Genomic DNA, 16385 nt, shown 5'->3' with positions numbered 1-16385 from the left:
CCATTCATTTTCATACAACATTCTTTGTTCAACCTATGAACATTATTATCATAACCTATTTGTGGTGTTCTTTGTGTTCCTAAATTCAGGGTGGTTAGCGGAGTGTTCACAAAATAGCTTTAAATTGAACAAAGCTATAAAGTTATTAACACTACTAATTTGGATTCGACACTTACTCCTATATAATACAGTTGATAATAAACATATAATCTACACTCATCTACTACTGATCTCTGCACGATAACATTAACTATGATCTGCTCTCACTTACACAATCTTTTCTTCAGTCGGTTCTCTAGCTACCTCCTTCACTTCTCTCCCTAAGCCTTAGCAGCATCAATGTCTTATATGCTGGTACATCTAGCTCCCTCTACTGGTTGAGTTGGACATTTAATTAACCCTTGCAGTTCTTACATTTCCGAGAACGTCGCACTGTTAATATTATTATCATAACCTGTTCCTTTCTCCGTCATGTATTCCCCTTAAACTTATCCGTGCTGTTTACCTGTGATAGAGAGTTGAACATTCTAACCATTTGTCTTAGTGGAGAATTGATTCTCCATTTTGATCCCACCCTGCCCTTGGCCTCCTGTAGTTTTCCTGTAGCGGTTAGAGGATCAACACCTCATCTTTCGATAAGGCACCTTGCCGCCTTATCACTGAGTTCAGCAATTTTAAAGTGTAACCTTTGGCCTCCATTTTGTTTCCTTTCTCTTTGTTGCTTTTGGTTTCTCTTTCCTTTTTCTCCTCCTGGTTTTGCTTCCAGACGGAACTGTTCGTCATTCTGCCATTCACGCCTCCTCCGATCCGCAGCCTTTTTCGGGACGCTCGTTAGCGATCCCAACAGCACGGGTTCAATTCCTGTACTGGCTGGGGTCACCATGGCCTTGGCAACCTCGCCCCCTTGCCTGAGGTGAGATGACCCTCAGGGTAAATCGCCACCGGTCAGCAAGCTCTCTCAAACGGGAGAGCAGTTCCCTGGGTCTACGGCAACTTGCATTTCAGGCATGCCTCTTGTTTCTTAACCTGTCCCTTTCCTTCAGCCTCATGCCATTGTCCCTTTTGCAGTTTAACAGTCTCCCATCTTCCACCCGATCATAGGCTGAGGTGAATAGAATTATATAATCCCTACAGTGCAGAAGGAGACCATTCAGCCCATTGGGTCTGCACCGACCCTTGGAAAGAGCACCCTACTTAGGCCCCAGTCCCCACCCTATTGTTAAGTAATGGGTTAAGAGACATTCCAATTAGTTGTCTCATTTATGTTAAGTATCCAATAATTGACACTGATCTGTCAAGGGGATTCAGGTGGCCTTTGTGTCAGGTGATGTGATGTTAGAGCTTTGTGCAGACTCTGTTGAAGTAAGTTAAAGGTGTTTGTGGAAAAGGAGCAGAACCTTTGACTCTTTATACAACAGCAGCTGAACGTCTAACACCAATCCCTGTAACCCAGTGACCACACGTAACCTTGTGGACACCAAGGGGCAATTTAGCATGGCCAGTTCACCTAACCTGCACACCTTTGGACTGAAGGTAACAGAGAAGGCATATTACGATGGAGGCTACAATCTCTCCAAATTTCGACAAAACTTAATTAGAGGATAGGTTCAGTAGCCAAGTCATTAGTACGGGGGGGGGGGGGGGGTGCAGTTCCGGGAAGAAGCAGGGAGGGAGCCTAGTCTTGCTTGGAGCACAGGCTGTGCAATGCAGAGCTCCCAGTGTCACTTAAACTAACCCCCACCACCTGCAGAAACCTCAAGGCTGACAAGGAGACTGAGATGATGGGATGGAATAGTCTGTACATGAGAGAGAGCTTGGGCTTGCCGACAAGCCTAGAATATTCTATAATGTAAATAAAGGGTTTTTGAGGAAACCCACTGGAATTAGAAGGCAAATGGAATTGTGTCCTTCATTGCTAGAGGGATGGAGCTTAAGACTAGGGAGGTTATGCTGCAATTGTATAAGGTGTTAGTGAGGCCACATCTGGAGTATTGTGTTCAGTTTTGGTCTCCTTACTTGAGAAAGGACGTACTGGCACTGGAGGGTGTGCAGAGGAGATTCACTAGGTTAATCCCAGAGCTGAAGGGGTTGGATTACGAGGAGAGGTTGAGTAGACTGGGACTGTACTCGTTGGAATTTAGAAGGATGAGGGGGTATCTTATAGAAACATATAAAATTATGAAGGGAATAGATAGGATAGATGCGGGCAGGTTGTTTCCACTGGCAGGTGAAAGCAGAACTAGGGGGGCATAGCCTCAAAATAATGGGAAGTAGATTTAGGACTGAGTTTAGGAGGAACCTCTTCACCCAAAGGGTTGTGAATCTGTGGAATTCCTTGCCCAGTGAAGCAGTTGAGGCTCCTTCATTAAATGTTTTTAGGATAAAGATAATTTTTTGAAGAATAAAGGGATTAAGGGTTATGGTGTTCGGGCGGGAAAGTGGAGCTGAAGATCAGCCATGATCTCATTGAATGGTGGAGCAGGCTCGATGGGCCAGGTGGCCTACACCTGCTTCTAGTTCTTATGTTCTTATTAGAGCAAAGTCACTCAGAAATAATGGACAACTTTCCCAAACTGGAACAGGCCATAACTTACCCAAAGTGGGAACCAAACCACGAATGTGTTTTTACAGAAATCCAACGCTTGCATGTTTGCGATTAGCTTTTTATTCACTGACTTAAATGTGTCTAATTTATCTCCCATGGTGCATTCTGAGCCCATATCCTCACATCATTCGACTGGGCCTTGGGATTCCAGGTACTCGCTGCATACCTCTTAGCCTCTATGTTGTTCTCTCGTTATCCATTAAACTGCCACAAAACGGTTTCGAGTCGGACACACGCAATACAAATTCAGACTGCCGACATTGTCATTGATGGCCCAAGGACCATCAAATATGGATCGATAATAAAAATGTTGTTTTTCCCTCACATCCCAAAAGCAAATATTACGACCCCAGTTGGTGTTATAACTAAGATGGGAGGTTACTCGTATGGAACCCTGACTCAAAAGATGGCACCTTTTATTTTTTTAATAAACCATGGAGGGGCAGAGTCACAGGACTACTAATTAGTCTTAACAACAAGAAAAAAGGCATTTATTAAACATTTAAAAATTGGATTAGAATACAATATGCTTTTACTCCCCCCCCCCCCTTAGTTGAACAATTACACACAGATTTTAAGATTAACATTGATTACAAATTACATCTTAATCTACATTAGTCTTAATTCCTCAAAGCCTTAATGGCAGCGGGCAGCATGATCAAAGACCCCTCCCACCCGGCTTACTCACTCTTCCATCTTCTCCCATCGGGCAGGAGATACAGAAGTCTGAGAACACGCACGAACAGACTCAAAAACAGCTTCTTCCCTGCTGTTACCAGACTGCTAAATGACCCTCTTATGGACTGACCTCATTAACACTACACCCTGTATGCTTCATCCGATGCCGGTGCTTATGTAGTTACATTGTATATGTTGTGTTGCCCTATTATGTGTTTTCTTTTATTCCCTTTTCTCCCTATGTACTTAATGATCTGTTGAGCTGCTCGCAGAAAAATACTTTTCACTGTACCTCGGTACACGTGACAATAAACAAATCCAATCCAATCCAAAGTCCCTATTAAGCACACAAGGTGACTGTGGTCAGATACACTCACTCTGAATTTAAGTTAGTGTCTGTGGACCTCTCCTCAGAATCCCCCCTGATGATAATCGTATGAGAGTTTCCAAGATCTACCCCCAAAAACATACTTTACAATCTTCTCTCATAATAAGGCTTTCCCTTACTTGTTTGCATTCCGAAATCCAGACCATGTTTTCCAAATGACACTTCTAAACCAAGGCTTCCGCTCCACTTTTAACAGCGAATCCAGTCCAAGATTTGATACCAACTCCTTTAGGATTTATTTGTCTTGACTGCTGTGGAAACTGCTCACAATTGCTTTAACTGTCGATTCCCAGACTGTATTAAATAGCATTGAATGTTTGATTTAACTTTGAAGTCTGCTGTTCCATTTTAATTTGGGTTACTTCAATTCTCTCTTGAACTCAGAACACTTTGTTTACTCTTCTTTGAATTCTTCTGAAAAATACCTCTGTCTCTGTTCACTGAACTCCAGTAACTTAAAGATTCTCCCTGTCTCAATTTCCTGGTTATCTGAACTGTAACTTGTACTTAGGACACCTGCCTCTCTGGAGCTCCCGTCCTGTCTATTCCGTCTTCTGGCAGAGTTGAGCGATGTTCAATCCCTGAGGTCTTAGCTCCAGCTTCCTACAAATTCAGCTAAAACTTAAGTTTTTTTTATTCTTACGAGAGCCTCAAGTTACTAAGCAACCCTTATAATTCTCTTTATTCTTCACACCATAGTCCTCTTTAAGCACGATAGAAATACAGTTGGAACTTTAACCAACCCCCACACATACAAACACCTTTGATCAGCTTGAATCTAACTGTATGTTTTCCCCTTACAGGCACAGAGACATTAAATTAAACACATTTAAAACTATATCTTATTTCTAATGTTTACAAATACAAATATAAATCCCCGAAAATACCTTTGTTCACCTAACACAAACCACAAACAATGATCAAGTTTCAAACTTTGAAACAGCAGCCACAGCCCACCTTTGGACCAGTATATGAAATCGTTTGGACTTAATCACAAGCGAATATGTCTGAAAGGTGTAGTGTGGAAGTGGGAAAACAGAGCATGTGACTGAATCCAGATGCTCAACAGGACATACATACACACAGGTATGGAATGTACAGTGCAGGAGGAGTCCATTCTGGCCCATCGCCTCTGCACCGGCCCTTGGAAAGAGCACCTCACACCTCCACCCCATCCCCACAACCCAGTAACCCCACCCAACCTTTTTCGGACACTAAGGGCAATTTAGCATGACCAATCCATCTAATCCGCACATCTTTGGACTGTGGGAGGAAACCGGACTTCGCGCAGTCAGTGACCCAAGCCGGGAATCGAACCTGGGACCCTGGAGTGTGAGGCAACTGTGCTAACCGCTGTGCTACCGTGCTGCCTAAAGGCAGAAACTTTCTAGCTGCTCATCTCCATCATGATATTGATGGGATTGCTAAATGTCATAGAGTCATAGAGTTATACAACATATAAAGAGGCCATTCAGCCCATTGTATTTGCGCCTGCCATCGAGCACCTAACTATTCTAATCTCGCATTTTCTAGCACTCAGTGCGTAGCCTTATATGCTATGATGTTTCAAGTGCTCATCTAAATGCTTATTAATTGTTGTGAGGGTTCCCGCCTCTGCCACGCTTTCAGGCAGCGAGTTCCAGATTCCCACCAACATCTGGGCAAAAATGTTTTTCCTCAAATCCCCACAAAATCTCTTGCCTCTTAACTTAATTCTATTGACCCTCCAGAAAGGGGGAAACCTCCTTCCTATCTACCCTGTCGATGTCCCTCATACTTTTATACACCTCACTATACAGCTCTCAACCAGGTAGATTCAGGAAGGGTGTTCCCTCTGGTGGGTGTGTACAGAACCAGGGGCGAGATTCTCCCGCACTTTTCCCGATGGCCCAACGCCGGTGCCAAGAGCGGCGCAAACCACTCTGGTGCCGGGCCACCCAGAAGTTAAGCCGGCGCCGGAGGGGTTGGCGCTGCACCAAACGGCGCCAAATGGCCGCCATGGTCCCGTGCATGCGCAGAACTCCCGGCGTGTTCCTGTGCATGCGCAGGGGGGGTGTTCTCTGCGCTGGCCATGGTGGAGCCCTACAGAGGCCGGCGCGGAGGGAAAGAGTGCCCCCACGTCACAGGCCCGCTTGCAGATCGGTGGGCCCTGACCGGACCCCCCCCCGAGGACCCCGCTAGACGGCCGACAAGCCAGGTCCCGCCGTGATGGACCACGTCCATTTCACGCCGGCGGGACTGGACGAAAACGGGCGGCCGCTCGGCCCATTGGGGCCCGGAGAATTGCGGGGGGGGGGGGGGGCGCTGCCCACGGCCCCCGACCGGCGCGGCGTGAATCCCGCCCCCGCCTGAAAACCGGCGAATTTGTTACCCACAGCAAGTAGTTGAGACCAGAACATTGTCGGGCGGATTCGTGAGACCCGGGGCAGGATTAGCGGAGTTCCATGACAGTAAAACTGTCGCCGCACCTGGGCTGACTGAACGGCCGTTGAGGGGCTAGCACGGCGCCACTTAGAACCCAATCAATTCCGATGAGAAACAGTGCAGGATTTTCTGGGTGCGGCATTGGCAGTCAGGACACTGAAAAGCTGCAGCCGCCATTCCACCCTTCACCCCCCAATCACACCAGCCCAGCCAACATTCTACTTCCTGACCAGCAATTACAGACTTCTAACTAAAATGGAGTTCCACCATTCGGAACTGCCCTCCGTGCGATATGAATGAAGCATTGTCCAATGGAGGTGACAGAGAATTGGCTGATTGACCTTTCCTCCCTCTGCCGCAGTTTTTGGCCCAGGTAAGAAGGGACCGAACTATCTCTCAGTTCGGACCACTTCCATTGGCCCAAGGCAGCAGGGAAACTCCCCGACTGGCTGATAGAAATGAGCGGGAAAATCTAAACTCCACTGCTGGTTGAGCGACAGAAGGTCGTGGGTTTGAGTCGCACGACCGAGTCTTGGGCACAAAATATAAGCTGACACCCACAGTCCAGTGCTGAGGGAGTGCTGCACTGTCAGAGATATTTGATTTCATTTTGATTTGATTTGTTGTCACATGTACCGAACGACAGTGAAAAGTATTTTTCTGCAGCCGAGGGAACGTACACAGTACGTACGTAATAGACAAAAGAATAATCAACAGAGAACATTGACAAATGGTACATCGACAAATAGTGATTGGTTACAGTGCGGAACAAGGGGCCAAACACAACAAACATACAGGGCGAGATTTCCCATCCCGCCAGACCTGTCCTCTGGGCTGGCGCGCCCCCTCTTGCAGCAGGATCCTCCATCCCGGCAGCTAGCCAATCGGGTTTCCCATTGTGGCCACTGCCATGCCGTCGGGAAATCCGTGGGTGTCAGTGCGCCCCCTGTCTTCCGGATAAACTGAGATAAATGAGGTGATAAACTGTAGGCCTTCCCTAATTGTGCTCAGGAAGCTGGTGGTCTCCTTGTAGACAACTGAGTGGCCAGTTAGACTATTTCTGAGGGTATTTCAGAGTCAAACAAAGTTGTAAGTAGGCCAGACTGGGTAAGGACAGCAGATTTACTTCGCTAAAGGGCATCATTACGACAATCCAAAAGTTTCATTCGCAGCATTGTCAGCTTTTCGAAATCAAGATGCATTGAATTCACTGGATTTTGCTGCCGTGGTGAGATTTACAAACACTGGCCTGGATTTAAATCCCCGGGGTGGGGAACGTGAATTGGAAGAATCCTGGCTTGGCCACTCCGCCTTGGGGGGAAAGTGCCCTCTTTGCCAAGTGGCTGGGTGAGATTCTTTTATCCTTCAAATCGCCCCATGCCCCAATCATGCCACCTCATGCCCCCATTCACACCCTCAGGCCTCTTATGCCCCCATACCAAGGTCTGCTCATTCAACCACCCAAGGGCCCCAATTGTCCCCTTATTTGAAGTTCTGCCATCCACCCACTCCCATGGCCCCTCATACCCTTTACGTCAAGCTATGCCTTAATGCCCATCCCTCATGACTCCTCTTGCCCCCTGTGTCTAGTTACGGCACTCCCATATCCATTGATCCACTATACACTGTAGAAAACAAATGAATGCCAATAGTGACAATATCATGTGTAAAACATTCATTCAAAACTTTCTACAATGTTGACAAAAGTCATTTCACTACAAACGAGTAAAAGTAAGTCACCAAAACCCCTTAAAATAACAAAAACCACAAACACGTGAAATCATTCAATGTTCTGCAAAGAAACATTGTGAAATTGACAACAGAGATCAGAGAGCCTGACCTGCCAGTCAAACAATGTTTTCTCTGGGGCCCAGCAGTTTCAACAAGATTAATGGATGTCTGGGCTCTCAGCCAACGCCTGAGTTGGACATGGACATACGATAGTTTGGAATGAGGGGGTAGTGAGTGCCATGGGCATTGGGTGGATAGACAGAGCTTGACAAAAGGGGCATGTGGGGCCTTGGGGGGTAATAGAAGTCAGAGATTGGCATATGGTCTGTGAGGCACCATATGGCAATGGTGGAAAGGCCGAGCCTGGCATAGGATGCATGAATGGATGCATCAAGGAAAGAGAAGTACTTGATATGGTGGTATGAGGGGCCATGGGGAATGAGTGGGAGGGCAGAGCTTGGAGAGGCGTCATGAAGAGGACCATTTGAACTCAGATGGTCCCCTCATGCAGACTAGGATTAACAAATCCTCTGAGGGGCTGTAATTAATAACTTTGTGACAGAACTCCTGAACCCTTCTGACTTGTTCATTGCCTCGGGATCAAAAGGGCCCAGCCTCTGATTTGATTTGATTTGCTTGATTTGATTTGTTGTCACATGTACCGAAATACAGTGAAAAGTATTTTTCTGCAGCCGAGGGAATGTACAAAATACGTACATAGTAGACAAAAGAATGATCAACAGAGAACATTGACAAATGGTACATCGACAAGCAGTGATTGGTTACAGTGCGGAACAAGGGACCAAACAAAGCAAATACATGAGCAAGAGCAGCATAGGGCGTTGTGAATAGTGTTCTTACAGGAAACAGATCAGTCCAAGGGGGAGTCGTTGAGGAGTCTAGTAGCTGTGGGGAAGAACCTGTTCCTATGTCTGGATGTGCAGGTCTTCAGACTTCTGTACCTTCTGCCTGATGGAAGGGTCTGGAAGAGGGCAATGCCTGGGTGGGAGGGGTCTCTGATGATGCCGCCTGCCTTCCTGAGGCAGCGGGAGGTGTAGACAGAATCAATGTGGGGGTGGCAAGCTTGTGTGATGCGTTGGGCCGAGTTCACCACACTCTGCAGTTTCTTGCGATCTTGGACTGAGCAGTTGCCATAGCAGGCTGTGATGCAGGCTCTGAATGACATACACCAGTAAGACACCCTTGTGCCTATCCGCCTGTCTCTCATCCTCCACTGAAGAGTCACAAGACATTTTCCGCTCTGAAATAGACTATTCAAATGCAGATTGCTGATGTTTTCAGTGATAATCAATGATAACCCTCTTGGCTTCCAATGAATATCCCGTATTACAACAGGACAACAGAGTCACCTCTCTCTCCAATCATTCATGTTGTTAAAGAAAGATGAGCACTAAGCTGAAAATAATCTTCATAGCGTCAGGACCTGATCAGTCATGGAGCTAAGTTAGGGGAGGTGGTGGCGTAGTGGTATTGTCACTGGACTAGTAAACCAGAAACCCACGGTAATGCTCTGGGGACCCGGGCTCGAATCCTGCCGCTGCAGATGGTGACATTTGAATTCAATAAAAATCTGGAATTAAGAGTCTAAAGATGACGATGAAACCATTGATGATTGTTGTAAAAACCCATCTGGTTCACGAATGTCCTTTAGGAAGGAAATCTGCCACCCTTACCTGGTCTGGCCTGCATGTGGCTCCAGACCCACAGCAATATTGATGACTCTTAACTGCCCCCCTCAAGGGCAATTAGGGATGGGCAATAAAAGCTGGCCAAGCATGCAACGTCCACGTCCCACAAACGAATGAACAAAAACCCCACAAACAAAAAGACAAATCATCAGAATCACTTCAGCCGTTGGTAATAAAATCCTAAACATAGGGAGCAAGAAAAGTATCCTTCGCACTTCAAAGCCAAGCACTGTTTCATTTTCACACTGTGGCAATTTTACAAATACCATGACTGTTTGTATAAACTCATTTATCGGATCTGGGCATCACTGGCGTTTATTGCCCATGCCAAACCATAGACCATAGACCATAGAATTTGGCAGACGGAGGCCATTCGGCCCATCGAGTCTGCAACGGCCCTTACAAAGAGCACCCCACTCAAGCCCACGTAGCTACCCTATCCCCGTAACCCAGTAACTCCCACTTAACCCTTTTTTTGGACACTAAGGGCAATTTATCACGGCCAATCCACCTAACCTGCACATCTTTGGACTGTGGCAGGAAACCGGAGCACCCGGAGGAAACCCACGCAGACACGGGGAGAACGTGCAGACTCCGCACAGACAGTGACCCAAGCCGGGAATCGAACCTGGGACCCTGGAGCTGCGAAGCAACTGTGCTAACCAATATGCTACTGTGCTGCCCTTAACCACCCTCCTTTTCCAGAGGGCATTTGAGAGTCTACCACATTGCGGTTGATCTGGAGTACCATGGTAAGGATGGCAGATTTCCTTCCCTAAGGAGGATTAGGGGGCTTCAGATTAGTTTTTACGACAATAGTTGCATGGTCATCACTGGACTTTTAACTCCAGATAATGCAAACTGAACTCACTATCTGCCATGGTGAGATTTGAACCCCGGTCCCTGGATCTTGCCCTGGGTCTACGGGACCCCTGTCTAGTTTCAGTACCACTACACCACTGCCAACTGATGTACTCTGGCCAAAGGATGTGTTTCTTATCTCAACCGAAAAAAACCCAACTGAAATAGTCTTCAAAAGAAAATAACTTTGCATCAAAGTCAAGAGCTATACACAACCGAAGAACGATCCTTGGAGGAAAGTTGCAAAAAGCTGCAGTTTCAGCGGTTTACTTGTTCTTGGCATTCCTTAAATAGTTTATTTGCAATTGAAATTCTCAGGAACATTCAGTTTATCTTAACGTTTTCCGCTTCAGGTTTGTGCACAGTAAACAGGGAGAGGCAAGTGACATCGGGCTGATTGATTCTGACGAGTTGCAACCCCCCACCATCCAACTGTTTCGATAGACTGAGGTTGCTAAACAGTGAAAGAAGCTGAATGTGCACAGTCCAAGCTCATTCCTCGCGACTGTTGCAGACACTGTGGTGGCTGGCCCCTTTAAGGGGAGATCAGCCGAGTCCTTCCCCTCGCCTGAGATGTGGTGACCCTCAGGTTTGTTATGGGCCAGGGTTTAGAGAACCCCAAAGTGTATCAGGGAGTTCACCTGACCCACAACTTTTAATAGATTGTGGTATGGGGAGCACATGGCCCACTCTACAGGTGTGGGACAGCAGAAAAGGACAAGTATTTTTAAAACAAAACAATGTTTATTCTATGAACGCAAGTTAACGTTTTTTTAAAACAAACAGTGAACATCTAAGCAACCATTAATTCAAAGACAACCCCAAAGACTACAACCGAAGTAACCCTGTAAGCTGTCCTTTTAACAGCCAAAAACATTAACAAACCTGCACATTAGGTTTACATTCAATACTGAGACCTTTTACAATTCTGGGTTCACCAAATGATCCATAGATAGTCTTTGGATGGCAGAGGTCAACAGTACAGCTCTTTGTTTAAACTTCAGTTGCAGCTCACTGAAAAACACAGACACACCCAAGCTTTTCTCAAACTGAAACTAAAAAGCAGAAGTAGAGCTCAGCTCCACCCACACTCTGACATCACTCCAGTAACATGAGCAGCTCCATTTCTTAAAGGTGCATTTCTTAAACACCCATTTCTTAAAGGTACTCTCACATGACAGGTTAAGTCATCCACCAGTCAGTTCTCACTCAAAGGGGGGAGCAGCCTATCGTCCTCTGGCACTATGGCAACACTCACATTTATTTTTTACGAGTTTCCACCAATATGAGTATGGAAGGCATTTAACCATTGTAATGGTCTAGAAACCACTTTCGGGTCTTTTTAAGGGAGACAGGGCTATTCCTTGAATCGCAGCATTGGGTATTAATCTTACCAGCATATGAGTATAGATTCCAACACCGGCCTGGAACACAGATAGAAAATGCAGTAGCACTGATCACCTATAATTGCCTGAGAGAGTGGCCAATTGATGTACTCTGGGTCCAGAGGAGGTTCTGTAGAATGATCTCTTGTCATATGAGGAATGATTGAGGACTCTGGTCTGAACTCGTTGGAGTTTAGAAGGATGAGGGGGGATCTCATTGAAACTTATAGGATACTGCGAGGCCTGGATACTGTGGACGTAGAGAGGATGTTTCCTCTGGTAGGGAAAACTAGAACCCGAGGACACAATCTCAGACTGAAGGAACGATCCTTTAAATTATGATCAGTATATATAATGGTGTCAGATGGATTGCTGGTCACATAAATGTGAAAATGTTGCAAAGCCAGCACCAAACTCAAAGTCTCCTTCTCAATCGTTCAATACTTTTTCTTGTGAGAATTCAATTTCTTTGAAAATAACCAACAGGCCGCTCTAGCCCTTCGTCGTCGTCTTGTAGAAGCACCGCACCTACGCCCACATCACTCGCATCAACAGCCAATTTGAAGGGTTTGGTATAATCTGGGATGACTAACACAGGAGCAGTGGTTAACACAGACTTCAGGCTGTCAAATGCATGTTGACACTCCGCTGTCCACTGGAATTTGTTACGCTTCTTGAGCAAGTCTGTCAGTGGAGCGACCACACTGCTAAACTTTGGTACAAATTTCTGGTAAAATCCACTCATACCAAGAAATTGCATTATTTCCCATCATGTCGAGGGTATCGGAAACTCCCCAATAACCTTCGTTTTCACATCCCGTGGGACCAGTCGACCCTGTCCGATTGTGTGGCCAAGGAAAGTGATTTGGGCTTTTCCAAATTCACTTTTGGCTAGGGTTATCACCAAACCCGCCTCCTGAAGTCGATCGCATAACTCCCTCAGATGTTTTAAATGTTCTTTCCATGTCTGGCTGAAAACTACCAAATCGTTGATGTATACCGCACAATTGGGTAATCCTGAAACGAGTGTATTAGTTACCCATTAAAATGTTGCTGGGGCGTTTTTCATGCCAAATGGCATAACTTTGAACTGGTATATACCATCTGGAGTCACAAAAGCTGAAATCTCCTTCGCCCTTTCAGATAAAGGTACTTGCCAGTAACCTTTCAGTAAATCCAATTTGGAAATAAAAGCGGATTGTCCCACTTTCTCAATGCAATCCTCCAAACGTGGGATAGGATAAGAGTCCATTCTTGTAACTGCATTCACCTTTCTATAGTCCACACACAACCGTTGGGTACCGTCTGGTTTAGGTACCATCACTATGGGTGAGCTCCATTGGCTGCAACCCACTTCAATTATGTCATTTTTCAGCATACTCTCAATCTCTCTGTTAACCTGTGCCAATGTTAAAGGATTAATGTTATATGGAAGTTGTTTAGTAGGAACAGCATTTCCCACATCTACATCATGTATAGCCATTTTAGTACTTCCCAATTTATCTCTACAAACTTACCCATGTGATATCAATAACTCTTTCAGGTCAGTTCGTTTTTCCTCTGGAAGGTAACTTAACAATTCATCCCAATTTTTAACAACACCCTCATTTTCCAATTTAATTTGAGGTATGTCAAATTCACAGTCACCTGGATTTGGTTCGTCACTTTGAGTTAGAATCATTAATACCTCCTTTTTCTCTCTTCCCTTTCAAAGTACCTTTTAAGCATATTCACATGACACACTCGGTGAGTCTTCCTTCTTTCTGGTGTTTTTACCACATAATTTACCTCCATTAATTTCCTTTCAATCTGATACGGTCCACAAAACCTAGCTTCTAAAGGCTCCCCTAACACTGGTAACAACACTAAAACTTTATCCCCACTGGCAAAACTACGAACTTTAGATTTCTTGTCCGCTATCCGTTTCATCACATTTTGTGCAACTTTCAAATGTTGTCTAGCCAATTCAACTGCTCTATTTAATCGTTCCCTAAAATTTGACACGTAATCCAACAGTGTAATTTCCGATTTCTCACCCACCAATTTTTCCTTGATGAATTTAATTGGTCCTCTTACCTCATGACCAAAAACTAGTTCAAAAGGACTAAATGTGTTAGACTCATTAGGTGCACCCCTAATTGCAAACAATACTAATGGGATTCCTTTATCCCAATCCTCTGGATAATCTTGACAATACGCCCTCAACATTGTCTTTAATGTCTGATGCCACCGTTCTAACGCTCCCTGCGATTCTGGATGGTACACAGTTGATTTAAATTGTTTTATTCCTAAGATATCCATAACTTCTTTGAATAACTTTGAAGTAAAATTCGATCCTTGATCCGATTGAATTTCTGTGGGTAGTCCATATCTAGTAAGGAATTTAAGTAACACCTCCACAATCCTTTTAGCTGTAATATTATGTACTGGAATGGCCTCTGGAAACCTAGTAGACACATCCATTACAGTCAAAAGATATTGATTCCCACTTTTTGTTTTAGGAAGCGGTCCTACACAATCGATTAGGACACTTGTAAAAGCTTTCTCAAATGCTGGAATGGGTATTAAGGGTGCTGGTTTTATCACTGCTTGAGGTTTCCCTATCACTTGACATGTGTGACATGATTGACAAATTTTAACTACATCTTTATGTAGTCCAGGCCAATAAAAATATTTCTGGATTTTAGCTTGAGTTTTCCTTATTCCCAAATGACCTCCCACTGGTACCTCATGTGCAACTCGCAACACTTCCTTTCTATACCCTACCGGCAATACTACTTGATGAATTTCTGCCCACTTTTCATCCGCCTGCATATGTAAAGGTCTCCATTTTCTCATCAAGACACCATTTTTACGGTAATAACACTCTGGTATACTGTCAGATTCCTCTTCCGTATATGCATTCTGGTTTATCCGTTTTATTTCTACATCTTTCAGTTGTAACCCTGCCAATTTTCCTGAACTAAAAATATCCGCCTAATCCTCCACCTGTTCTTGTGCTTTTTCAACCATCTGATCAAAAATCATTTCTGATAATTGCACTTCAACTTCATCTTCACTCTTTGATTTCTCCTCTTGTCTTAACCTGTGACTTTGCGACCTTGTTACTACACAATCCGGAAAAATCCCAGTATATTCGACCTTCAACACTTCAGTTGACTGATTTTCCAATGGCTTATCAACCACAGTAGGCATCACTCCCACCTGCGATCCAGCTATATCATCACCCAAGATAAACTGTATTCCTGGACAAGATAGTTTATCTATTACTCCTACTACCACTTCACCACTCTTCACTGGACTTTCCAACCTTACCTTATATAATGGAACGCTACTCCTCTCACCCTGAATTCCACATATCACCACCTTTTCTGGCAACATTCTTTCCAAACTACATAATTCCTCATCTCTTACCATTAAAGATTGACTAGCCCCTGTATCTCTTAAAATTGTGACTTTTTTACCTGCTCCTCCTGATACACATGAGTAAACTTTACCCACACAAGTAAATTCTTTAAAGACATCTGGCACCTTCTTAACAATTACTTCTTGAACAGACTGTACAATCATTTGCACCTCCTTCGCTTCCCTTGGGCTTTCCTTTACCACTCTAACAAACCCCACTGTCTTATCCTGTTTTACCACATCAGCCTTCCCAGTGCTTTTCTTCAATCACCAACACTGTGACTTTACATGGCCTAGTTTATTACAGTGAAAACATTTGAAACTTTTCCATAAGACCATAAGACATAGGAGCGGAAGTAAGGCCATTCGGCCCATCGAGTCCACTCCACCATTCAATCATGGCTGATTTCAACTCCATTTACCCGCTCTCTCTTCATAGCCCTTAATTCCTTGAGAAATCAAGAATTTATCAACTTCTGTCTTAAAGACACTCAACGTCCCGGCCTCCACCACCCTCTGTGGCAATGAATTCCACAGACCCACCACTCTCTGGCTGAAGAAATTTCTCCTCATCTCTGTTCTAAAGTGACTCCCTTTTATTCTAAGGCTGTGCCCCCGGGTCCTAGTCTCCCCTGCTAATGGAAACAACTTCCCTACATCCACCCTATCTAAGCCATTCACTGGACCCGCTCCAGTGCCAGTATGTCCTTCCTGAGGTGTGGGGCCCAAAATTGCTCACAGTATTCTAAATGGGGCCTAACTAATGCTTTATAAAGCTTCAGAAGTACATCCCTGCTTTTATATTCCAAGCCTCTTGAGATGAATGACAACATTGCATTTGCTTTCTTAATTACGGACTCAACCTGCAAGTTTACCTTCAGAGAATCCTGGACTAGGACTCCCAAGTCCCTTTGCACTTCAGCATTATGAATTTTGTCACCGTTTAGAAAATAGTCCATGCCTCTATTCTTTTTTCCAAAGTACAAGACCTCACACTTGCCCACGTTGAATTTCATCAGCCATTTCTTGGACCACTCTCCTAAACTGTCTAAATCTTTCTGCAGCCTCCCCACCTCCTCCATACTACCTGCCCCATCACCTATCTTTGTATCATCAGCAAACTTAGCCAGAATGCCCCCAGTCCCGTCATCTAGATCGTTAATATATAAAGAGAACAGCTGTGGCCCCAACACTGAACC

Source organism: Scyliorhinus torazame, chromosome 9 (genome assembly GCF_047496885.1).
Source record: "Scyliorhinus torazame isolate Kashiwa2021f chromosome 9, sScyTor2.1, whole genome shotgun sequence".
In the NCBI taxonomy this organism is placed as follows: domain Eukaryota; kingdom Metazoa; phylum Chordata; class Chondrichthyes; order Carcharhiniformes; family Scyliorhinidae; genus Scyliorhinus; species Scyliorhinus torazame.
Note: the sequence above shows the minus strand (reverse complement) of the source record.